Below are 25,941 nucleotides of genomic sequence, written 5' to 3'. Positions count from 1 at the left end.
CACTTGTTTATCAGTTTTTTAGTATGTGTCATGTCTGGGTCTGGAGTGTGTGGCCTGTCGTCCGACTGCCCGCGACTCCCAAAGGTCAGCCCCTTCTTTCTTTCCTCTGGCTGTCTCGTCAGCAGAAAGAGAGAGCACAGTTCAGGGGTAGCGCAGCCTTTACCCTGGCCCAGCTGTCCCACCCCCAGTAACTTGGTCTGGGAGCATCCTCAGGCCAGAGTGAGGACCTCAGGACCCTCTCCAAGGAGTTCACTCTAAAAGCACAAGATGGGCTGATGATCTCTCAGCCTAGGAGAAAACCACTGAAGGGCGGGATCTCTCTTGAAATGAACACAAGGGTAAACTCTAGAGTTCATGATCCTGGAGGAGCCCGGTCTTCTGCCTTGCAGAGGTCACACATCTTGTGCCTGCTGAGACGTTATTTTTCCCCGGTCTCATGTCCTGGTTGACACTGGGACTTAAGGGGATGCCACTCGATGGCCATAGGTAGTAAATTAAGAAGTGTGTGAGGGCCATAAGACTCTCAGAAGCAGTATCTATCATCCTTAAAAACCGCACATACTTTATCTTCTTCTGTGTTTATTTTCCTTTTTCCACAAAATCAAAACTCACCAAGCATTTATCTAGAGCCTGCTGAAGGCATCAGAAAGAGCATTCAACTCAGACCCTGTTTTTATCCCAGGCTAGCTGTTGTGCCTTGGGCAAGGCACTCACCCTCTCTGAGCCTGTTTATTCTTCTGCACGGTGGAGGCGATACACTTGATCACATGGGAATGTTATGAGGATTAAATAAGAGAATGATATTTATTTATTTATTTATTTATTTATTTATTTATTTATTTATTCAGTAAGTATTTCCTGAGCACTGAGTCCATGTGGTCCCTCTTCTAGGGGAAACATATCCATGAACAACACAGACAGGTGTCCGTTGCATGCTAGTGACCTGTTTTAAGTTCAAAGGAGTCCACTCTAAACTGAAACCTGAGTGTAAGGTAGTGGTACCTCTCTATACTCTCTTCCCCTCCTCTGGACGGATGACTCCACTCCCCATCCAGACACACAGCTATGTATGAGGAGGGGAAAGGGAGGGAGAGAAGCACTCACATTTCTCATCAAGTACACCTTGTAACCCTCGCCTGTGATGTCAGTGACCCTGTGCCCACTTTCCATAGAAGAAAACCGAAGCTCCTAAGGTCTTGGTCACTTGCCCTGAGTTTCACAGCACCACCAGACTTTGAACCCAGGCCTTGTGACTCTAAAGCCATGCCCTTCCAGTTCCACCAGTCTGGATTCATATAGCAAGTTCACTTTGTCACTCATCTCAGTATTAATAACACTGGATCCCCAAAGCCACAGAGTAATTCACTGATGGCTTGAGGGGGCACGTGGGAGCAGGGGCAGCACACAGGTGCTGCGCTTATTTGTCAAGTCTGTGTGTGTGTATGTATGGGGGGCGTTCAATGATGGGATCTCAGTGGGGAATTGGTACTTGGGCTGCTAAATAACCACAATTTGTATTAAGCAAAAACATAGTCATTATGCAGCACGTGCAGGCGGCTGCGTCTGACTCGCATTGGAGAAGTGGGAAGCCGATGGCACTTTGGCCTGTGATCTGGCGAGAAGCTTGCACCAGCGTCCTGAGATGTGCTTCTCGGGGCAGGAAGTGGGGAGCGGGTGGTGGAGAAGTGAGAACGGAGGGAAATCGGGGGGCATATGCACCTCAACTTCAGATGGCCTGTGCCTCAGCCCCTCCTACCTCCACGGGCCTCTCATCAGTATGGCCATTAGAGTTCTCATTAACACAAGTAAACGCGCGTCCCAGCGCTGGGCAGGGGACACATGTGTTGATATTTAAGTAATTATATAGTGTGCACTGAGTATATTATGGCTGCTCCAGGGAATGGCAGCTGCAGACAATGAGGTACAATGGAGTACATTCAGAACTACTAGTTAATTAATGCATTAGCGGCTCACATTGCTGTCAGGGGGTATGGGAGAGAGGACACCAGATATTTTCCTGGTGTCCTCCTCTCCCTTGTTTCTCTCTTCCTCCAAGCCCTTTTCCTCCAGAAGCTCCGTGAAATTCTCAGTAGTCAGGGCAGCCCTCCTTAGGAGCTCTGGTCCAAGATTTAGTGAGCAAAGGGGGTTAAAGCTCTGCACCAACATAAGTAAATGAAGCTCAGAAATTACCTGTGGATTTCCTTTGTCTAGTTGATGCCAGTCTCCAGGGACCTAGAGACTCCAAGTGACATTCCATCATAGCCCCAAGCTCTGCTCTCTATTTTGGGAACTCCCTCTCCCATCTGTACTTCCAGACGCAGACTCATGTGCTGAACTGCACAGAATCCCATTGGGCTGGGAACGGAGGGGTTTGAAGTGAGGAGGAAAGAGCGCTGTGTGAGCCCCGATAGGTGCCAGGAGCCGAAGCCAGAGGTTAGGAATCCATCCACTCAGACACTAAACAGGGAGAGCCACTTTCTCCTAAGTTCCTGTGAGCCTGTGCCCTTACCCCCCGTCTACACTGTGCCTGCTTCCTGACTTGAGTTAATTATCATGTCAGTGCATGACGCCCTTACTGTGTGTTCTTTGCAAATCTCATTACTGTGATGCTTTGCACATGTGCTGATGTTCCTTTTCTCATCCCCTGTCCTATAGACTTCATCTCTCATTCTTTTGAACTCCCAGAACATTTTTCAGATCCTTCCGCGTGCATTGTCATTAAGCCTGTGTCACTCCCTCCTGGTACAAGTGGCTGGAGGCAAGACCCAGATCACAGCCAACTCTCTGTGCCGAGCACCACACTCTGCACAGCAGGCATTGGAGTGACATTTGAAGTCTCCACAGATCAGGGATCATGTCCTTGGCCTTTGAAGTCCCTGCTCCCAGCTTAGTGGGCAGAGCCTATTGAGGGTTCGGGCAGCTTTACTTCCAACCAGCCTCAATATCAGCTCTTACGACACCTACCTGAGCCAGACACCTCACCAGGGGAGGGTGCGACTGGGAGTGGTACTTGGGTGACCCACTGCTGGTGCTTCTGTGGGAGTTCCCAATCGATTGAGATTTCTTTTCTTTCTCTTCTGAAATCTTGCCATTTGGGGTTGATTTCTTCCCATGTCGTGTGTTAAATGTGAGAACTGTGATGTGCCCTTATCTTAGGTAGTGTGGATGGGTCCCTTTTCAGGGTGCTCTCTCCTTGGACCATCAGAGTTGGGTCCTGCCCTGTCAATGGGAGTAACTAACCCTCAGTGAACAGAATAAGCAGCTATGGCTGGACGGTAACCCCTACAGAGGACTTTCTGAGCGGGAGGGGAGGACTATCGGAAAAGCATTGACTCAGTTGGCCAGTGGGAACTGTGGAACATTTGTTCTCTTTGGTCAAAAAATGAGACCTAGATCCCCAGCCTACAAAGAGGGTGGAGTCTCACTGGGAAGCGTGGGGGTCCTCTCTCTCCTGGGACTCTGCAGCCCTCAGCTGAGGAAGCAAAGCCACAGCTACAAGCTTTCCTCCAGGTCTCAAGGGATTGAAACAAATGGCCTTGACGGCCACCTGGCACTAGGCTAACCCCAGACCTGGTAGAGGCAGCTGGACCTGTGGGCTTTTAAGACTCATGAAATGAACTGAGGGCTTGCCCTGGGCCGTTGCACGGAGCCCCACGGGTTCTTCCCTGATAGGGGAATTCAGGAAAGCAAAATAGAGGATGCAGGGTGAGTTGTGAACAAGGGATGGGAAAACCCTTAGTCAAGTCCACACTCTGCCACTCTAGATACGTGACCTTGGACAAGTCTCATAAACTCTCAGAGCATTTTTCCCCATATATAAAAATGGGGCGGGTAATAATTCTCACTTCAGGCATGTTGTGAGCATGTGGTGAGGTCCTGTATGTGAAGGCACTTCAGAAGCAATAAAAACAGCCAATAAATGTAGGGCATTGTTATTTCCCCCCATCCAGGACTTGGTTCCTTATCCTGGGTGAAAGAATGTGCGCTGTAAAATGAATCAGAGCTTGGGCACCCAGCACCCCATGCAGAGAGGGCCACCCAGGAAGTCGCTAGCTGTCCAGACCTTATGAAAGAGGCTAAATGAATCCCTCCATCACCACACTCCTTTGCAAATGCAAATTCAAAATTGTGGCCACTTCAAACTGGAGGCAAAAGAGCAGTCTGGCCAGCCCAAGGTCCAGCACCCTGGGTTCCTCTCCTGACTCCTTGTCCCAGAGGCCTCTCATCACCACAGTTCCCATGGCACGGCCCCCACCTAAGCCTCTTTGCTAACAGAGTATTTTTAACCTGCCACCTCCTTCCGATTTGCCGATCTGCAGACAAGGTTCCCCGAGAGATAACAGAATCAACAGAATCCATTAGTGCCGCTAGCTAGCATCAGGCAGTGCCTGCTAAGTAGTCCTGAGGAAGTCCCTCTGAGCGGTGGCGGTGGCGGTGGCATGGAGGAACACGGAGGGTGAGGCAGGCTGGCTCTGGGGCCCAGGAAGGATGCTCTAGTGCAGCCCAGAAAGGAGCTTGCGTTACTTTCTAGGAGTTTTCAAGGATGGTCCCTGACCATGCTCCTTGAGGAAGCCCTGTTACCTCACTTCTGAGAGTGAGGATCAGATGCTCTGTCCTCCCCTTTCCCTCAATGTCCCACAAGGATTTGGTAAGAAAGTATGTCTTAGACAGTGTCTAGAACTGGTCCTCAAAGGATGACACCACCATTAAGTAACAGGTGGTAAACTGGAAGAAGGGGGAAGGCAGACCCACCTGCACTCTCTTACCTTTTGGATTGTGAGGGGCCGGGAACAGAAACTCCCTTGAGAAGCATTCTGGGAAAGGGGAACAAAGCTGTGCACTCCTCCGTGTTACCCCTCCTCAGGCAGATGTTGGTAGTGACGGAGCAGAAGAGTTTGGGGGGCACAGAAAGGGCAGAGGAGTATCCCCTGGGAGGGCTGTCCAGGGAGGGACAGCCGGGGAGGGATATCAGATATCCATTCCACTGGAGCTGCGGGGCTGAAGGTGTCCCCTTGCCACATGCTCTCTAATCCCTCACGCACACACCAGCCCCCTCCTGCTAAGGCCAATTTCCATGCTAAACTGTTCATTATTGCCACCCGGCAAATTGCACGGAAGTGTCAGAATGCATCAGCGTGGGAGCGTGGACAGGTGCACCCGTGGATACATCTCCTCCTGCCCTGCATGCACTGTGCGGGGAGGCACAGGCCCTGGGGAAATGGTGATGAGGAGCCACAGGATGATGCCCAAGGGTGGGAGAAGGGCACTGGCCTAGCGGCAGAGCTCGGTTCACTGAGCAAGTGTTTACTGAACATTGCCATGCCCAGCGCTGGCCTGGTGCTGGGGCGCAGAACTGAACAAGCACAGGGCTGACGGGAAAAGGACACAAGCAAGTAGCAGCTGGTGACCATGTTAAAGAGGTGGACAAGGTTCTACAAGTGGTTGAGAATTTGTGACCAGGCAACCAGAACTGTTGGGGTCGGGCCTGGTGGGGGACTCCGCAAAGGCTTCCTTGAGCAAGTGGTATGTAAGTTGAATAAAAATGCTTCGTCAGCCTCTCTGCACAGTTTAGAACCCCTGCCCCACGCCCCTTGGGGCCACCGTCCACATTCCTCACCAGCCGTTCCAGGCACAGGTGCGCTCCCCTCGACTCCCCCACTCCTCCCCCTTCCTCATTCCCCACACTAGTACTTCTTGTCTCCTCCAGGTGCCCTCACCAGCCCTCCCTTCCCCCAGCCCTAGCTAAGACTTTTATCATGTGCTCCTGAACTTGTGCTAGCTTCTGCCCCACATCCCTCAACTTAGGGTCCATAGCATTTAACCCTTTTAGTGGCTCCCACAACTTTTAAGACATAGCTCAGAATCCTAAGCAAGGTTCTGGCACCCCGAGGCCAGGAATGCTTCACCTCTTCCTTCCCCGCACCATCTCTGCCGCACCCATGCCCCTTTCTTCCAGCTGTGCCGGTTCCCCTCACCTCGCTTCTCAAGCTGTTCCTGCCACACCTTTGCACCCTACCTTCCAGGCTCCACCTAGTTCCCGCCTCCTCAGTGGAATGAATGTTCCAGGAGTTGCCCACTCAGACTCAATTGCTCTCTCTATAAACCCAAGGTCCTTATCACTGGCTACAGCACTCAGCAGAGCTGGCCTTGCGTGTGAGTTCCTGTATTCCTTTCCCGAGGCTGTGTGCGCAGTGGAGTGGTGAGTGTCACCGACTTTGGAGTGGATTGTCTGGATTCCAAACCTAGTCCAGCGTGGGCAAGTTACTTATCCTCTCTGTGCCTTACTTTTCTCCTCAGCAATACAAGAATAGTAGTAGAGCCTATCTCATAGGGCTGTTGAGGGCATGTGCTCTGGATGAAGCACATGTAACAGTGCCTGCTTGCTGTTATTTGTATGGCATGTGTTATTGTTGTCTGCCTCCCCGTCTGATTGTGAACTCCTGAGGAAGCACACAGAATTCGTCTTTGTATTCCCTCAAGGAGATTCTGCTTTGCCCCATAATCTCTTGTAACTTCTCTCAGAAAGAAGCACAAAAGACTCAAGTGAGGAAGGACCTCAGAGACCATCTTGAGCCTTTTCCAGATCAGTCACCTATGGTCCAGATGAGCTGAAGGAAGGTCTTGTTCGATTCGTACAGCTAGTCAGTACTTGAAGCCTAGCAGCGAGGCATGGAGTACCTGGGTCTAACTCACAGCTTTCCTGCTCCAGCACACATGCTATTTCTATGTCCTCTTTGGAGAAGAACAGATGGTCAGTCCCTCCCCATCCTTCTCTTGGCACATCACTGAGCCACACTTGCAAATAGCTGCTCAGCCTTCCGCCCTCCCTGCAAATGATCTCAGTTGTCCTGAACACTTTGGCCCTTCCTAATGAGACAGGTTTTCCTACCTTCCAGTCAGGTGCTGTGTGTTCTTTAAATAGGGAGCTGGGAGCCAGACTGAGGCTTGGCCTTAGCAGAGACTGCAGGGGTGGAGAGGAGGGGGGACCGAGTCAAGGCAGACTCGGGCTGACCCCTGATCCCCAGCCCTCCCAGCACCCACCCTGCCAGGCACCCAGGGCAGATTCAGACTCCTCCCTTCGCTGTGGATTCGATACAATCTGGAGATTGCATTAAACATTACACAAAGTAGTTGACGCGTAATTAATAAAGTACAGATTTTGGCTGGAAGCCTCAACTTAAAATAGCACCATGACTGAGGAGAGAGGGAGGGGAAGGGAAGGAGGCTCAGAAGACGGCACGTGAAGAGAACCGAGTCCGTTACCCTGATAATAACAGAGCCGCTTCTCTGATACTAGGGAGGGAGGAGAAAGATAAAGATTTCATTTTTATTAACAAGGGTAGGACTGGGGTTCAGAAAGGCTAAACACATTGCCCCAGGACCCTGAGAGCCACAGGACAGAGCTGGGGACCTGTGCCTGTGCCTGGGCTGGCACCTTTGACCCTGGTCCACACTCTCAGGCAGGGGAAACCCACCATCCCTGTATCACCGAACCACTCGTAAAGTTGCACATTCCAAGACTGTTTTTAATTTGAGAAACGTTTTAATGGCATTTGGAGACAGCCTGTTCCCTCACTGCCTCTCCAGAGAGGCGGGAGGGAGCTTCGCATCATCTTCTTTGAAGGAAAAAAAAAAGGCTTTTCCGTCTGCAGGCATGTTCAGAGAGCCTTTGCTGCAGTTAACCAGCCTTCTGGTGCGCAGGGAGAGGTGAGAAAGAAGCTTAAGGAATGGAAGGAAGAGGGAGAAAAGGCTTCTGTGGTTAATTCAGATGTCTGGCCTCAGGGGCATTCTCTCTGAAAGCTGGAGCGGAGCCCTACTGCTTTCTGATCCCAAACTGGCTTTCTGAAGCGAAATGCAGGTTTCAGCCCAGCTAATCGACCCTGGCAAGGCAGCGTCACCTGTAGCCGGCCACTCATTAACCAATGACCCAGGGAGGACCTGAGACAGGAGGAGCGCCTGCCCTGAGTGCAGTAGGATGACATGAAAGGTTATAGAAGCTTCAGGATCAAATCTCCATTGAGTAGAAGCTTGACACCAAAAGGGAAACTGAGGCACAATGCTCCTCATGTAATCCCCTCATGCCACTCAAAATACTTCTCTCTACAAGGCAGAAGTGGACTTGATCTTCTGTTGAAACAGCAGTGAACGGGCGAGGATGGGTGAAAGTGTCTTACACTAGGGCACCCTGCAGGTCCTCCGTGAGAGTAACTAATCTATTAATTATGTGACATAAGGAAAACAGCCCTGGCGTCTATGGCACGGTCTGTGTTGCATTTGTTTCTGCATCCCCAAAGCAAAAGCACTCTCCTTGGCATATGATAGGTCTTTGGAAATGTTTGTGGCCAGACTCAGGAGACCAAATTCAAAATTCAGATTCTTACCCTAACCCCCTAGAGCCTTAGCATTTTCATCTGTATGATGGGGATAAAGGAAGCTCCCCTTCCCTCCAGCCTGTCAAGTGGATTGAATGAGATGTTGCTGTTGGTCTGGAAGCCATGCCTTGTGTGATGCCGTGGTAACGCCAGATAGCTGGCTGCCTTGTTCTGCCCGGTTCTTGATCCTCTTTTCTCCCTGCCCATGACTGGGTCAGAGCCAGCTGCACAGACCTGGTAATCAGAGGGACACGTGGAGTTTCTTTCTTCTACCTGTTACTGGTGATAGGACAAGACCTCAGTTCTTGTCTTCTTGAAGGGAAGATTTCAGTCAAGAGGAAAAGCGCAGGGAAGGAAGCAAGAATTTATTGGGCACAGCAAACGCACACTCAAGTCCGTGCAACAAAGAAGAGCCAAGGATAGAAGAGGTAACAGGAGAGCCTAGGCCGGGCTGCTTTGGTTCTCTAGAAACCTTCTAGGAAAGAGGTGAGACAAGGTGGGGCTGCTCTAGCTCGCTGGGAAGTCAGAGAAAAGGGGACCTTGGAGACAGACTCAGGGGGTAAGCCCGGGGCGAGCTGCTGCCACCCATTGCTCCCCTGGTTGCAAGAGTTTAGGAAGAAGACAAAGAAGGGAGGAAAAGGGGGAAGGGAATGGTGAGGGCATTCTCCCCAAAGGGAAAGTATGCAATAGCTCCTGTGTCTTGTGCATTTTTATTTCTCTCTTGCAGGCAGAATTCTTAGGGAAGGTCCCAGGGGAGAATCCCAATAGCATATTCATCAACTTTCCAGGTGTGTCCTTTCAGGGTCACGGTCTCCACTGATTGTTCAGTGCCAGGACAGGGGGTCATCGGTCAGTGCTGATGGTCCTGAGGCAGCCATGGAGTTGCTTGTCCGATTTTGTAGCTTTTCTGGGCCTGGAGCAGAAATACAACTGAGGCCCAGATGTATCTCTAGGGAAGAAAAGTTAGGGGGTTGAACCACATGACCCCAATGTGCTAGGGGAGGAAAGGTTGTTCGGTGGTGAGGTCCTTGTTTTCCCAGTTTTGTCCCTTGCTAGGCACCAGGGGCTTTCTGCCCTGGTGACCTTCTCTTCCTGGCCCATCGTCCTTGCTCTGCTTATGTCCGTCTACCTGCCTACCACCTAGCCCCAGGGTCCCCATGTAGGTACCTTGTTCTCCAATATCCAGAGTTTGAATGCAGAACCTTATATAGCTACTTCTTCCTGGGGAAAAATAAATTTGAGATAGAGGTAGGAGCTCAGCCTCATCCAGATTTCCAGCCCTAACCCTTTCTGCCCCAGGAGGGAGGGGGTGCAAATACAGGAGAGAAGGGACAGGAAAGAAACGCAGTGTCTCTGGTGCAGAGGGGTGCGGGGAAGGCTGGTGCAGAGCGAGTGGAGTATCACTGGCATTCCATAGTGGGCTTTGGCTGTGCAGCTGACTCAGAGCCGAGGAGCTGCCCAGACCAGAGGAGCCTCAGAGTCGACTGTGGGCAAACCTGATAGCCCATCTGGGATCCATCCACAGCCTGCCTCCCTCCCCCATGCCCTGAGCTCATTGGAGGAGCCACAGCGGGGAAGCAGGGCCAGGTGCCTCCCCTAGCAGCTGGGCAGTCCCCCACATGCCAGCCCACGGGCCCCTACCGCTCTCTCCTGGCTCTGAAAGCACACGTTGACAATACACCAGCTCCTGGCTCCAGTTCCTGCCCCTTCCTCTCAGAGCCAGCATGAGCTGATCTTAAGGCTTCGAGTCATGCAGGGGAAAGGGGAAGGAGCCTCAGGGCTCTTTATCCAGGGAACCTGGGAATGCAGCCCCTTTTCTTGTCAGGAAGAAGTCCAGATGGCCAGTGTTAGTATAACACTGGGCTTTCAGAATCCTGCCAGAGGAGTCGACCAGCCCTCCTTGGCTGGCAGCATCCTAAATCTCCAGGCCCCAAATCTTCCACCTTTCCAATCTTCTAAGGACTCAAGCTCTCGTAACACAAAGTCTTGGGACTGGAAGGCATGGGACAGTGCGAAGAACAGGTATAACCAGCTGCCAGGAGCCTTACGCCACATCCTCTGCTCTGCTGCCTCGGGGTTTGCTTTGTGACCTTGTGGGAATCGTTTGCTTTCTCAGGGACCCAGTTTCCTTCTCTATAATAGGCTACCTGCCTCCCCCTACCCAGTATCATGAGGCTTGTGGAAGAAAAATTTAAATGACAGAAGGAAGAAGGGAATGTCATCATCAGAGCACACTCTGAGAGCAGAGGGCAATGCGATGCCAGTTACATCAACAAGTGGCAGCCTAAGCTGGGAGCACCTGACCCCCCAGGGCCACCATCCTCCACCATGACAAGGAGTTCTCCCCAAAGCATGAAGGAGAGGGCTTTATTTCCCCATTTCCCAGGCAGCTCTCCCACTCCCTGGGGTCAGTAGAAGTCATAGTGGTCTTGTCACCTACCATGTTTTGTTAACCTTTGACCACCACCAATCCCATACGCGAGTGGACACCAGTGGGCTCTCCCTCCCTCTCGCGTGCAGATGTGCCCACTCCTCTCTGTGAGCAACACGGAAATACCCTCCCCAGGGGGACCCTCGGAGTGGTGTGCTGGAGAGAACACCCATAGCAGGAGGAGCCTGAGAGCCAGCTGAGAAAAGTTACCTATTTGTTGGGAAACCTGACAGGGTCAGAGGCAGCCCAGACCACCTGGAGAGAACCAGGCCCTTTGCCTACCACAAATCTCTTTTAACAACAAACTTTGAGAACAGCCTGTTTTCCCAGTGCAGCTTCCTGCACAGTGTTTGCCTAATCTGTCTGCCCAAAATCCTCTCCAAACATGAGGTTTCCTGCCCTGCACTGGCAATCAGCAAGCTCATTATCCAGGATTAGAGATGGAATGGGGTGGGGGTAGGGTCCCGTTTAATTACAGGAAAAAAATTAGCCCAACTCATGTCAGCAAGGCCACTGGGATTAGAATGAAGTCCAAGTCTGGACACAGGTCAGTGGGGAGGTGGGGGTGCGCTATGCTCTGGGCTGGGGTCTTCTGCTCTTGACTGTCTCTGGGATGAAGGTGGAAGTGAGGGCTTCAAGATCTTCTCTCTTGAGGATTAAGGAGAAGGGTGCATGAATGCATCAGAGAGAGAGGCAGAGAGACAGCCCAGAGAAAGACAGAGATGTAATAGACATGCAGAGAAACTAGAACTAACAGAAGAAAGGGAAGGAGGGAAGGAAGGGAGGGAGGGAGGGAGGGAGGGAGGAGGGATAGGAGAACAAAGGAGATTGCTAGTGAAAACAGAGATAGACATGTTTGGAGACCTCTCTTTCTCTTCACGGTTCCTATAGGCCAGCATTTCTGTCACTTTCTTTTTCAAGGGGAGGACAACAGGCAGGCAGAAGAAGGAGGCCTCTTCCCTGCCTTCCCCCTTTTCTTCCCTGCCTTCCCCCTTTTCTTCCCTCTCTCCTTCTAGTGTCCAGCACACTGACACAGTTTTGCTACATGCAGTGCACGTGACCGATGCTTTCGGCCTGGCCAGGGGACAAGGGTAGGGTGGAGAGCTTGCGTCCCATCTTTGAGTTTGAGTATTCTCTGTGGCCTGAAGATGGGGCTTTCTGCTAACCAGTCCTTGCCCTCTCTTCTGTGAGAAGAAACTCTTGACTCAGAGAAGCATTTATTCATTAATTTATTTCATTCATTCTTTCATTTTCCTTATAGGTAGGGAGCATTATTATGGGCCAGACCCATAGCTGATCTAAGAATTTTTATTGGCCCAATAGAAGGCAGATGGACCACTGGCTCTAGATTTTAAGTAGTATCTGTCTCCTCACCTCTTTCCTCTTTTCTAACACATCATATATATACTTAACCACCTTGGAAGTAGTACAGGACCTCAGAAACCCCCACTAACTCGTACCCACAGAGACAAAGGATATGAGCACACAGTGCAAAGACCTGAGAATACCTCAAGGCAACATAGAACAGAGTGCAAATGCATCAATGTACACTGTATATTATTATATGAGCATAGTTATTTGTATGTATTTCTACCCAGTTTTCAAATAAGGAGTTAGGTAATATAATAAAAGATTTGGCAAACACATATAATGCAAATTAGCACGGAACTAGAAAATACAAGCCACAAAAGGGGAGTAGAAATACATATGCTTACAATAAAGCCAACATAGGAACCGTCACCCAACATCAGATTTGGCTTGAGTATCCTGGCAGCCAAAACAAAAAGGGAAATGGGATGAATTAGAAATCCTAACTCTCTGATAGAAGTATACCTTTTTTTCGGGAGACACAATTTCCAGACATTGCATTCTATAAATGATTGATCGGGTGAGATCTTGTATAGAAACCAGGACAAAAGTTGGACATCAAAATCAGAAGCATCTTTTATATGGAAATTTTGTATAATAACTCATGCTAAAATGCCAAGGCTGTGACATCCATGTAACAATCAACATTCAATAAATTACCCTCCTGGAGTAACCAACAATAAAAAGCAAGTAGATAAGGCCATTAAGGAAAGTGAAGCTTGATGATTAAGCTTTTGTGATCCCAGTTTGTGGCTTTCTGGAGCTCTAACTTGATTCAAGGATAACATGCAACTTTCTGAAGCGCCCCTTTATGCTTGGCATCCTGCCAAAAGTTGAATAAAATGAACTATATAGAGTCAGCTTCTACATCTGGGAATTTATCATTTTTGTTGGCACTTGCACAGGGGCTCAGGCAGCAGAATAAGGGCATTAAAATGATAGTGAGATGTTAACATCATACACAAGACAAAGGAGAATACCTTTTGGGGAGGCATGTGGCTTAATAAAAGTTTAGGCAATTAAACTGATTCAGGCTCAAATCTGTCTACCACTTGCTGGCTATGTGACTTAGGACAAGTTATTTAACCTCTCTGAGACGCAGTTTCTTCATCAGCGAAATGGGTTTGGGGGATTAACATAGATATTTTGCGTAAGGCACCTGGTGCCCTGTCCAACATGTAATATGAGCGCCATCAGTGGTAACTAGACACCGTTCAAGGATACAAAATAGGGCTAGATTCCTAAGGTGGAACGGAGAGTAGCACCAAGAGGAGGAGTTCTCTGATCCTCTCAAGGGTGGCCAAGCACGCAGTGCCCCTTCTCAGAAATCCTCTGGAAACCATCAGCTCCTAGTGGTTGGGACCGTCTGAAGCCAATTCTGCACATGTTCCAACATAGACTGTTTCTCAGGAGACCTCAGATTTCTCCCTCTTGACTCTGTTTCTGTCACGACTTGACTAGAAAATCCCTGAGCCTGCTTTCTCTCACCTGTTTTATTTCCTCTTCAGAAATGCCCAGGTCTTGGGTTTTGCTGCTTTTAGGTCCATCTCACCTTGCCCAGCCCCCTTGTCTTCCCACACCTCAGCCCTCAGACGCCCCTCCCCCGTTTGGTATGGGGTGGTTGAGGCATCAGGTAGGATGACAGGTGTTCACTCCTGCCTCTCCTCGAGGCATCCCCTGTCCAGATTGGATATCAAGCAGCCCCAGGCAGCCTCCAGGTGATGGAAAAAGGAGTTGAGGACAGGAAGCCAAGTCATGTTCCCTGCCTGCCCCACGCCACACCTCCCTGACAGCTGGGGACCCAGAACTCCCTTGAGCCACGGAGGCGGGCAGAAAAGGAGAGGCAGATCCAGACATCCAGGTGTTGGGCCAGGGGCCAGACACATACCAGGCCGGCCCTTCAGACACATCCCCTTTGCCCACCCCCTCCCCCTCTGCTGCTTTGCAGTTTCTCTGGTACTTTCCAGCTCACTGCCAAATTGTCAAAAGCTATGAGAGGCAAAGTGCTGTTCAGTTAATGATTCCAGTCCCTGGAGAGGAGAATCGTTCTTTTAAAAGAAAAAAATATAGAAGAGTGGGGGTGTGGGAGGGGCAGAAGAGGGGGATGCTTTAGTACTTTACACAAAAGCTAAGCTGTAGCTCCTTCTAGCTCTTTTTAAGGAGCAGATTAGAAGTGGGCAGGTTTGCCCTGAGCAGCCTTCTCTCTGTGGGTAATAGACTGGAGCCTCCCCTTCACTTTCTCTTTTGCACAAAGTAAAAAGGGCCTGACTCAGAACACTGCCATCCCTGTGGCCCCAGTGGCCTCAGCCTTCTGTGTCCCCAGCACAGGTCCAGTGGAGGCCCGTGTCAAACCACTCCTCCAGCTGCTCAGAGAGGCTGCCATCAAAAGCAGGCTGCAGCCTCCCCCAGTGTGACGGGTCCTGCTCCAAGCCCCTACTGCCCCCCTCCTCTCCCATCTCCCCTTCCTCTGGCCTCTACTCTCTCTCCTCCCCCTCCTCCTCCACTGTGCCCCTCCTCCTCCTTCCCCAGCTAGTTCCCTTGGAAGGACAGAGAGCGGGAGTGACCAATTGCCCCAATGGGCCCCTGAAGAATTTTGCCCCTGCCCAATTTTCCTCCTCAGTCTGCTGCCATTCAACTCTCTAGGTTGAAAGTAAATCAGTCAAAAATTCTTTGCCTCCACGCAGCCCTTTCCACTGTCCCAAATGCTTTCATGTCCCTTATCTAATTTGTTCCTGCCACAGCCTTGTCATGTAGGCAGCATCGTTTTTTACCAGTTTTGCAGATGAGGAAAGTGAGAATTAACTCCCTTGGCTACGTGCCCCTGAATGGCCTGGCCTCCACCCCAGCGAGTTAAGACTTCAGCCCCGACTGGATGGACAGTCAACACCCATCAGAAGGGAAGATTGAAGAGTGGGGCTTAGAAGATCCAGAAAGCAAACAGAAAATCTAAAAAGTAGTTGTGAAGGTAGACCTGTGTGCCCCTTAATTTCCATCATCTCACCAAGTGTGACTCAGCTTTGTGGGAGATTTCTCTAAGGTTCTTTGTTCTGTATCATCCCTAGAACAGTTCTCTGTAGTCTTGGTCCCTGGCGTCTGCTCACATCCTTATACAGAGACCTGCACCTGCTGTAGAGATGCAGCCACCCCTCAGGTGCAGTGATGTGTGGGTGATGTGCCAAGCTGCAGGAGCACGTGTGCCCTGGGTAGTGGAAGCCCCTCTGGGGCCCAGAGAATGTGGGGAAGTGGAACAGTCAGCACTGTACCGACTGGTGAGCCCACTGGATATTCCAGCAATGCTCAGAGGAAAGGCAGCACGAAGTTTGCTCCTCACAAGGCTTCTGCTCCCCTCCTTCTCCCTCTCCAAGGGGATCCTGGCACCTGCTGCACTTCTGTACCTAGCCACCCCAGAAAGGTCTGCGTGCTGTCACTATGCCCCGCAGCTGTGGGGCATCCGTGCAAGGAGGGGTGAGCATCAAGGAGAAGCAGTGTCCCGTCAAAGAGAACAAGGAGACTGGGAATGGTCTCAAGCAGTGATTGACACCAGGGAGCAGAGCTAGAGTCAACGGTAGATGAAGAAGGCCAAGCAGTCCTTGCTCACCACGCCTTACCTACCCCACGTTGATTAGAATGATCTGGCCCCAGAAGAATAGCAATGAATTAATTAGGAGTCTGTTGTCACAGAGCAGCTCATTATTAAAGTCCCTCTCCTGAGAGGGGAGATAAGGAAAGGTGTGAAGAGGACAGCTATTCAAACAGGATCTTTTTTAAGAGCTAGACCTTCCCCCAGCTGTCTGCTCTGCCCTTGGGTTCTCTGCCAGAGAGACAGACGGAGCAGAGCCCACGGGGCGCGCCGAGCAGCCCTGTGTCTGCTGCCCGAGATTTCAGTGTGGAGGCTTTCTGGTCTCACCTCTTTCTGGCCGCATGCCTCTTCCTGTGACACTGTGCCCCAGACCCCAGCTTTGACCCCATCATCGTGGCCTCAACCTCTGCTTTCCATCTGCCTTTGAGCCAGCGCAGCTCCAGCTGAATGGCCCTGGAGTTCTTTTCATACCGACACCTCAAGTGTTTAGGCCTTTCTCCCTAAGGGCTCTTATAGGTCCGACGGGGAGGGAAAAAATCATTTCAAGAGAAGTGTGTAGTATGTTCCTGTGCCAGTCCCAGGAGACTGGGTGGGGAGCAGGAGGAATGGCCGAGCAAGATTCCTTCTTCCTCTACCCATTCTTTTCTACAGGTGAAAAGGAGATGCCTAGAAAAGTGAAGGCTTAAAAGCCTTGAGATTCGGATTCTTCCACCTACCAGCTGTCAGTGACCTTGAGGAATTATTGCATCTGACCCCCCTCTGCCTCTGTTTCCTCATCTGTAACGTGGGAATAATAGAACCCTTGGCATGATGTCTAACACTAACAGGGGTTAAAGAAGTGTGAGCTGTGGCCAATGTTCCGCTCCCGCCCAGTTTCAGGAACAGGACCCATTCATTTCATCAGCATGTGTTACTGAGGCCCTATTATGTACACAGTGGTACCAAATGCAGTAGGGCATATGATGCTGTACAAAACACAGTGTCTGTTTTCTAGGATCTTCCCATCTTAGAAAAGACAATTGCATGTGTTCGCAAGTAAGTGTGCCAAGAGACAGGCTTAGGCATTTTGAGAATTCAAAGGAGGGATCAGGACAGCTTTGTGGAGGAGTGGCATTCGGACTGGGCCTTGAAGGATGGTTAGGATCTAAGGGGTAGAATAAATTGTCAAGCAAAGGCATCAAGACCAAAAACCCGGAGACATAACTGGCAAATGGTGAGAAGGCCATGTTAGCTAGGCCCCTGCATGACAGACTGAGAAATGTGAACTTTTCTAAATCACCAGGGGGGTCAATTAAAGGTGTTTTGTGTGTGCGGGCATGGACACATGCAACTAGTTACTCTTCTTCACATCCCCAAAGTAGTGAATGTTCGTTATTTAAAAAATTATTTTAAAAGCCTGAGATACGTAAGAGAAAGAAAATCATAAACACCTGAAAGTTAAAGTTTTTGCATACAGAAAAGGCAGGATCAAATAAGTGTCGTAAGAAGATTAATCTGTCCGTGTTTGGGAGAACAGATTACAGCCGGAATATACTGAAGGCAGGGACATTTCTCAGGCTATGCAGTGACACAGGTGAGAGTCAGTGAAGGCTCAACCCTAGCCCATGGGCAATGGGAAGAGAAATACAGTGCCATGGAGGTGGTCTCCGTTTTTTTTTCTTTTTCAGGTACCATGCATTTTCTGCACCACGGTATACACATTCCACATACATTTTTTAAATGACTTTTCCTTCCAAAATCTCAGGGAGTCCCTGCTTTCGGGCACAGCCCAGTGTCAGATTGCTGTGTGCACAATTCTCCACCTCCCTTCTCATCCTTACAGCCCGAAATGCCATCCTCAATGTTAACGAAAGCAAGAGATTCCTGTTCCAGATTATAAAATGCTGGGCAATTTTAGACCAGTGAAAAGAACGAGTTAATTAAAGAGGGTAATAGCCCTCTTAAACACTCGCCCCCTGCTCTTTTTCCAGGCTGCAGGTGGCCTTCTTTGTCACACTGGAGGAGACAGCTATAAGATCTATTTTGTTCCCCAGGACTTATCTCCAGGGGCACCCAGAAGCTTGGATGTAATTTTGAGTCCCAGTGCAGGCATTGTCCTCTTGTGTGACTTACGAAGAACGGGGGCCCCAGAGGGAGGCTGGATGAAAGACACCGAGTCCAGACCTTGGAGTCAGACAGACCAGCTGTGAGCGTCCCTGGGCTGCGTACTAGCTGCGTGATCCTGCTCTGGGCACTTAACATTTCTTATTCCATGAAGTGGGGGGGCCTATCCCATAGCGTTTTCAAAATTATTCATGTTAATATCTCTAGCCCTTTGCACACGGATAGCCATGTTCAACAGATCTTCAATACATACACTGAGCAAATGAGTTGATAAAGGAAGAGAAGCACATCGAAAGCCTTTGTAGATCCAGTCCCAGGGAGGGCTGGGTTCCTTCGCCTGCTCCCTGGGCAGTTAGCCCGTGTGTCGGTTTGCATAATTTTCACCACACCCTACTCCTGAGCGTGGTGAGGAAGGCTGTACCGTCCTGAGGTGGACTCTGAAGGTTGGTTCTAAATCATTAATTCAATCCTGAAATAGCCAGGGCACCCCCAGACAGGAACCTGTGTGCCATGCTCAAATGGAGATTACGAGAGCCCACATATCAGAGCTTTGGGAAAACAGAGATTCCAATTTGGCAGAAGTTGCTCCTTATTCTTTATGAATTCCTTCTCGCACCCCTCTATGCTCCCCCAACTATGGGCACACTCCCTGTGAATTCTTGGTGTGCTACTGTGTGACTTGATTTCTTCTGAGGTTGCTTAATGCCTTGGCTGTCCCTCGCTGTTTTTATCTTATTTGTTTCCCAGAACAATCAAGTGCTTCCTCTGTCCCCAGCAGCTTCGTCCTGTTCCCGGCACCTCCTGACCTGCCCGGTTTTGAACCAGAGCAGCACTGAAAGGTGGGCCTGCTCTGAGGCCAAGCCCGGCGCCCCAGAACTGCCCGACCTAATTCGCCTGTACAAGCTCTTGTCCCTCCCGTGGCCTTGGAGCTCAAAGCCCTCCCTGACAATGGGAGACACAGGACTTGGATTCTTTTGCTTCTAGGTCTTGATGTCACTTCCCCCTGAGTTGTAAAGGGAGAGGCCCCTGGGATAGCGGAGTTGGTGCCCTTGTGAAGTACAGTTTGCCATTAACCACAGGCAGGTGGGAGGCAGAGGCCACTCCTCGCAGGCCTGTGGGCTGCAAGGACCAATGATTGCTTGGCCATCCACCCCTGACTGAGGAGGAGCAAAGAAGCTACAGTTTGGGGGAGAAAAATAAAAAAACATCTTCCATTCCAGCCAATTTCTCCAACCTAACTCCTAAACATTTTCTTTACTCGTAGTAGACGTTCAATAAATATTCATGACATCCACTATCCCCTGTCATTATAGGTCAGGCTCTTAAACTCAGACTGTCCCAAGGTGCTGAATTCCAGAGAAGTGCTTCTTCTTAGGACCCTGGCCCCCATCACACCCGTGTTCTAGGAGAAAACCCTCTGTGGCTTGACCTTCTGTGGTCCAAGGGCCTCTTGCCCCATGCACCCCTCTGCCAGCCCTTCACCCACAGTTTCATATTTAGGGCATATTCATAACATGCACAGAAATAGAAGTAATTGTACATGGAATGTCAATCTCTAATGTCAAAACCCGACATTGACCGATAACTCTAAGGATCAGAGTTGGAAGCATCTGCACGCCTTGGGGAGGGTGTGTGTGTGTGTGTGTGTGTGTGTATAGGTGGAGCAGCCAGAATTCTTCAAGTTTAGTACATCTTAGTCACGTCCTTCCTTTTCATAGACAGGTCGACCCTCTCCCCTCCTGGATCAGTGCATCCCACAGGCCAAGTTTTTAGGCTCCTCCGTCCCTCTCCAATTAGCTAAGCATTTAGGGCCAGCCTCCCAGCTGTCCTCAGGGGAGCCTCAGCCTGCTTGGCTGTGACTCTGCACAGTTAGTTAATGTTTGCACAGCCCAGAGCTGGAGTGGGGGATGTCGGTGAGCCAGAGGCACCCTGGAAGTTGCTGCTGCTGCTTCTGTGTGTGCACATGTGTGCACGGGATAAAGGGAAGAAGCATCTCAGAGACTGAGCTTACTAAAGATTTCAATCTATAAATAATTCGGGTCATGAAGCTGTACAAAAATAAACTTCAGCATGAGTCCTTTCTCTCAAAGCACTAACTGCACAGCTGCAGACACGCTTGCTCATTAACTCACTCCGGAGTTCAGTCTGGGCAGCGCCAGGCTTTCTCCACCTCTCTCTAAATGTGCACACACGCACACACATATATGCACACACCTGCACACACACATTTATATACTATGCAAACCCAGCGTCCTGAGGCAGAAATACAATCAAGTCATAAAGGTCTCTAGGACGTACAGTGACAAGATCCACTGAAATTGTTGTTGTTGAGCCCTCAGTAACTGCATGTCAGAAGCCTCAGCCTCTCCAAACTTGGTCTGCAACACCCAGTTTCCAGGAAGTCTGGGCTCAAACATAACTCCTTCATATTTATATCATGCTGTAAATTTTCCAAAACTCACATTTCCACCTCTGCTTTTTAGTTGATGTGCCACCTCCTCCAAGAAGCCTCCCCCTCATGGCTTCCTCCATCTAGGTGAGGTGCTGTCGTGCTCCCCAACGATGGCCTCCCCAGGCTCCCCCATGTGTTTGCAAACACAGGTAGGAGTGTCCATTTCCCCATTCCTCCGGCTTCCTAAGAAGATCCTTTCTCACGGTGTCCCCAGCTGTTAGTATAGGCCCAGCTCACAGCTGGCATGTACTACATGCATATGGGACAATGCTAAAACTCATAGCTAGTAACTGATTTCATTCTCACGACATCTTTTTTGAGCTGGTAAGGACAGGAGTTACCACCGTTATTTGACAGCTGCGAAAACTATTACACAAACAAGTGAAGCGCGTTGCCTTAAGCCACATAGCCAGTTAATGAGAAAGCCGAAATTAGGTTCCAGCCCTCCAGACAGGAACCAGTGCCTCCCACCGTGTGGGGCTGCCTCTCACACCAATCTGTTTCCTCCTGAGAGGCCCGAGAAGAGAATTCCCCATTCTGTTGCTCTTCAGCTGATTTTGAAAAAAAAATTACTATGACGACTACTACTACTATTAATAATAATAATAATATTAAAGTGATATTAAAGTGCCAAATTCCAAGCAAAAGCACCATAATTTAGGACTAACTAGAGAATGAATTGATGCACAAGAGAGAGAGTATGGAGCGGCCTGCAGGTAAGCTAGTTAATTGGATATGCTGATTTGAATTAGATGTTCAAGTAAAGAGGCTGTCACTAATTTCTGCACGGACCTAGCTGTGATTTAAAGGAAAGCTACTAATAGGATTACCATTTCATTCTCATTTCTAAGAGGCCCCTCCCATCGGAGAAAAGGTCCATAAATCTCCCCTGGATTTCTCCTGCCCCAAAGCCAGCCCTGAGAAAATAACTTTTTTAGCTGCCAACCAGGGTGTCCCAAAATTAGGTGTGAGTTTATCATTGCCTGCAGGAAAGAGGTGACTGTCCCACTTTGGCCTTGGGGTCTGAAGGAGGAAGAGTGGGTAAGGAGAGAATTTGGACCTTTGCTATACTCTGTTCTCAGCCACAAGGAATATTTGTATTCGTCCATTATTACTGTCTCTTAAGAGGGTCACAGAAGGACTGGGAAATCAGGGTCCAGGTGGGCATGAATCCTCACTCTGCCACCCTTAGCTGTGTAGTCTTATGAAAGTCACCCAACTCTCCCATGCCTCAAATTTCCTCTCTCCAAAATGAAAATAATAGTAGTATTTACCGCAGAAGTGCTTGTAGGGATTAAATGAGTTAATTTTTGCTACGTACATTCAACAGTACACAGCACATTATAGAAGTGGTAGAGTGGTAGTGTTTATAAAATACTTTAGGAGAACAGGATCCTTTCTTTGAAAATTCACCAGGTCCATCCTACCACCTTTAGGCAGGGCCACATTGACCCATGAAGCAAAAGAGGTTATCCTGGCTTCAAACCTGTTCTGAGTAGGTGGCGACAGCCTCCTGTGGTCATTCATTCTGCAGAGGGCTCCCCACGACAGGAACTCTTGCGAGAGCTAGCCGAAATCTCCTTGTGCAACAGTGTAGGCACAGTTTGCCTTTTTCTGGTCTCAGTCAAGACCGTCACCCTCTACTGTGGCACAGTGTCCTTTCTATCCCAACTCTGAGTTTTGTCCGAGCAAAATGGACAGCTTCTGCATGTCCACTGAGGCCTGGCCCTCCCAGGAGAGGAGAATCCCAACTAGAAAGACACGCTTGAGTGACTCCTCCCACCTGTCTGTGTCACCTCCCTCCTTGGCCCACCTCCTCACTCTTCCCCAGCCTGGTTGGATGCGGAGCCCTGTGCAGCTTGGTCTGATAATGGCCTTCTCTTGGACTGGATTCATGGCCTATTTCAGGTTGCTGTTGTCCTTGTAGTCATTGAAACCTAGCCCTGGGGACACAAGCTTAAAAGCTTAATAGAACTGTGACTTTGTGGGACACCACAGAATAGACACAATCAGTTGGATTTCAAAATCCCACTTTTGTTTGGGACTCCCTGACAGTCCCTTCACTACCACCCTGGGTCTGGCAAGGACCAGGGACAACTTTGAAACTCAAACCTTCGTATCCAAGACAGAACAATCTGGGCAATCGTGTGTTTGAACTTTCTCTACCCGCCAGCAGGGCCCTCCTCTCTAGCCCCTAGTCTGCACCAGCCATGCACTTCCTCTGGACCACACTGGCCCGGAGCCCGTTTGAGCCCCAGTTCCACTGCTGTTAGCCTCGCGCCCTGCATGGAAGAGCTTAGATGAGATGAGCTCCAAAGCCTTTATAGCACCAGCAGTATTTACAAGTCCGTGATTCTCCAGTGGCAGGCACTGAGCCAATTATGTCTTCCTGTTATTCAGAGGGGAAAACTGAGGCTCAGAGAGATGAGGTAACTGACCTGAAAGTATACCATTAGGCAGACATCAAGCCCAGACAAGAACAGAGTCAGGCCAGAAACCCAGAAACCTTTGGTGGGTTGCCAGAGGGAGCAAAGGGAACTAGGGAGGGGGAAGACCTCTGCTGCCCAGTTGGCCTCCCCTGCCTTCTGCCTGCCATCCCCCAATCCCCACCTCATTTTTTTGACCCCCCTGGTCTCCTAGTCCTAATTTCCATCTTCTCTGCCCTCCTGAAGCTTCCTGGGAGGGTTACATGAGCTGGAGGCAGATAGCATGGAATGAGGGAGTAAGAGGAGAGGCTCAGACTTCCTGGGCAGTCCTGCTCTCCTCTCTGGGGATTCAGCCTGAATGAAATAGGATAGCTTAGTTCAGGTTCAGTTCCAAGAACATACTCTGTTCTGGTTTGGTCTTAGCTCTGACATTTGAGAGTTATGTAGATTTGATTCTGGCTTTAACTGGTTTATTAAAAGATTGGGGTTGCAGATGGAATTTTTTTTGAAAAATCTGCTTAGGTCTCTGATTCAGTAGAAGGTGAGTGAGTGTCTGGGATTGGTCCTAAATGGGATACAGCAGAGGATATGATGACAAGTTGTCTCTGGTTCAGTCCCAGCGCCAACTTGGCTGTGGGTAACAACTAATCCCAGGAACCAGAGAGGGAGGGCCAGACTCGTGGGGTTTCTCTTTCCAACCTTTCATGTAAGGCATTGGTGGGAATCTAGGCAAGTGTCTCAGCTTTTTGGGAGGGAGGCTGCCCTGCCTGGCAGAGGGTTAACCGGCCTCCTGGAGCAGGGGGTCCTGGGCCAGGCCTAGAGGAAGAGGCAGGTTCCACAGCTCCAGGGGCTGAGCCTGTGCCTGGAGGAGACTTACTTCTCCCAGGAGAGGAGCAGCCGGCACAGGGAGGGTGGCGAGAGTCGCTGGGACACTTCCACTTGAGAGGAAGAAGTGGAGCCTGGGCTCCCCTTTCACAGAGACAGAAAGCAGAAGTCCTGACTATCAAGCCTTCCCCTTTCCTCTGGCAGTAGCAGGACAACTTGTGTGACTAAATGCAACTACACTTCTGGAAGGATCTGTCTGTCCATTTGGTATCTGTCCATCTAAGGGAGCATGCGCTTTGAATATTAAGGGAATTCAATTTAATGTAAGGTGTTTTCCCAGATGAAGATCCCGACTCATCACTCTACTTGAATCCATAATCAGATTTGCCCAGGGTGAAGGGTAGTAGCCTCAGCCCCTTAGCATCATCCCTGACCCCAAAGCCTTCCTCCACCCTGTGAGGATGAATTAAATTGTGCCCTGACCTCTCCCCTGAAAGGAGGGGCTTGGTAACAGTTGCCAAGGCAATAGCTTTGAACAACAGGAAGCTATAAGCCAGGCAAAAAGGGGGGCAAAACAGGAGCTTAGGGGAAACAGGAGATTCTAGCCCACAAGGGGAGTTCCTAGGGTAGGAATGGCTGAGAGCAGAATTCTTTGATTCCGTTAAGGTTACTTCCTCATCTTCAAGCCCAGAAGCCCCCAACTCAATCATCAAAGCAGGTGAGAACACAATATCCCAGACTCCAGTCCCTGTCTTACTGTTCTTACTCCTGAGGCTGGGCACAGGGCCTTGGGCAGGAATCTGCTGTTCCTGCCACAAGAAAACCCAGGGCCGCACAATTCCCCACCTATAGCAGGCTCCTAGTCTACCCCCCATGCATTCCAGTTCAGCCCAACCCAGCAGGCACAGGCCATACCCTGGCTCAGGCCTCTCCAGTATGCAATTTTCAGGAGAGTAGAGAAATATGAATGGAAGTGCTGGTCCTACTTCCCCAATTCTTCAATAAATAATGCTCTTGACTATCCCTACTTGGCCAATAGGAACTAAAAATGCCTCCACTTGTTTATTCTGACATGTTTACTGAGACATTGGGCACCAGGGTTAGTCCTTGGGATGAACAAGCCATGGTCCTTGTGCCCAGGAGCTCGAAACTGCTGTGATGGGAGAAATGGGCAGATGGAAGGGGATGGTGCGCATGGGAATTGGGACAGGAAGTCTTGATCTTAAAATCTTCCAAAGAAAAGGTCTGTTGACTTCATTTTGATTTAGCACCAAGGAGACCACAATCCTTTAGAATTTGGCTCATAGTTCAGGTCTTTTTAGCAGGTATTTCTCAAGCATTCCCTTTTATCCATCCATCCCCAGCTATGTTCTCAGCCCTGTTCTCATCCTCAGGATTAGAGGATTAGAGGAGAAATGGAAAATATATCCTTGCCTCCACAATGTTGACGGACGGATGCACATGCGAAGCAATTAGGGAACAAGTTAAATAGGTCACCAATACATGTTAGCTTATACACATACAATGAACAAATCAATTGATTATAATCCTAGGACAAAATATCTGGTAGGAAAAGAAGGTATCAAGGTGATGTGCAATTAGTGTGGTAAAGAGATGGGGGAAGGCTTCACGGAGGAAGTGGGGCTTGGGCTAGAGGGGTTTCCATGAGAACAGGACAAAGAAATGCACGCCCAGATCGGGAATGTTGGTCAACTGTCGGCTGCTGTGTTGGGGACAAGAGAACTGGGGGTGGGGATACACTGGAACCAAGGACCCTCATCTACCAACTTTTGGATGGCCTTAGGGACTTCTCCTTACTGAATCTCAGTATTCTATAGGTAGATTGCTTAGACTAGCCTACTGCTTCTCAGGACCCCTGGATCAGCAGCATCCATATCACCTGGGAATTTATTAGAAATGAAAATTCTCAGGCCTTATCCCCACTGAATCAGGAACTCCGGGCATGGGCCCAGCAATGCGTTTTACCAAGCCCCACCCCCACAGTGATTCTCAGGGCATGCTGATTTGAGAACCATCCGGCTATATCGGTGCTTCTGGACTCTGACTGTTCATTAGGCTCACCTGGGAATCTCTGAAACCCAAAAAAGATGCCTAGGCCCCCCCCACAGAGATTCTGATGAATGGACCCAGTCCTGACATCCATATTTTTTAAAACTCCCCAGATGATTCTAATTTGCAGCCAGAGCTAAGAAGCACTGGACTAGTTGACATTCAAGTCCTTTCTGACTTATTGCCCTGGGCTGGGCTCTGAGATTCCCGGCTTACCACATCTCACCGAGTGGATTTGCAGACATTCAGGGGATATGTTTGGGGCAAGAAAGACCTTCCTGAGATCTGAAAAATCTTGAATCTCTTAATGACCA

General features: G+C 49.7%; 1 protein-coding gene across 1 annotated transcript in view; it reads left to right on the top strand.

Moving 5' to 3' along the window:
• Positions 1 to 25,941, top strand: part of PLXNA2 (plexin A2) — a 211,449-nt gene that overhangs the window by 71,650 nt on the left and 113,858 nt on the right. The window lies entirely within an intron of this gene.

This window comes from Phyllostomus discolor, chromosome 14 (assembly GCF_004126475.2).
Source record: "Phyllostomus discolor isolate MPI-MPIP mPhyDis1 chromosome 14, mPhyDis1.pri.v3, whole genome shotgun sequence".
NCBI classification, from domain to species: Eukaryota; Metazoa; Chordata; class Mammalia; order Chiroptera; family Phyllostomidae; genus Phyllostomus; species Phyllostomus discolor.
This window is presented reverse-complemented; position numbering and strand designations above follow the sequence as displayed.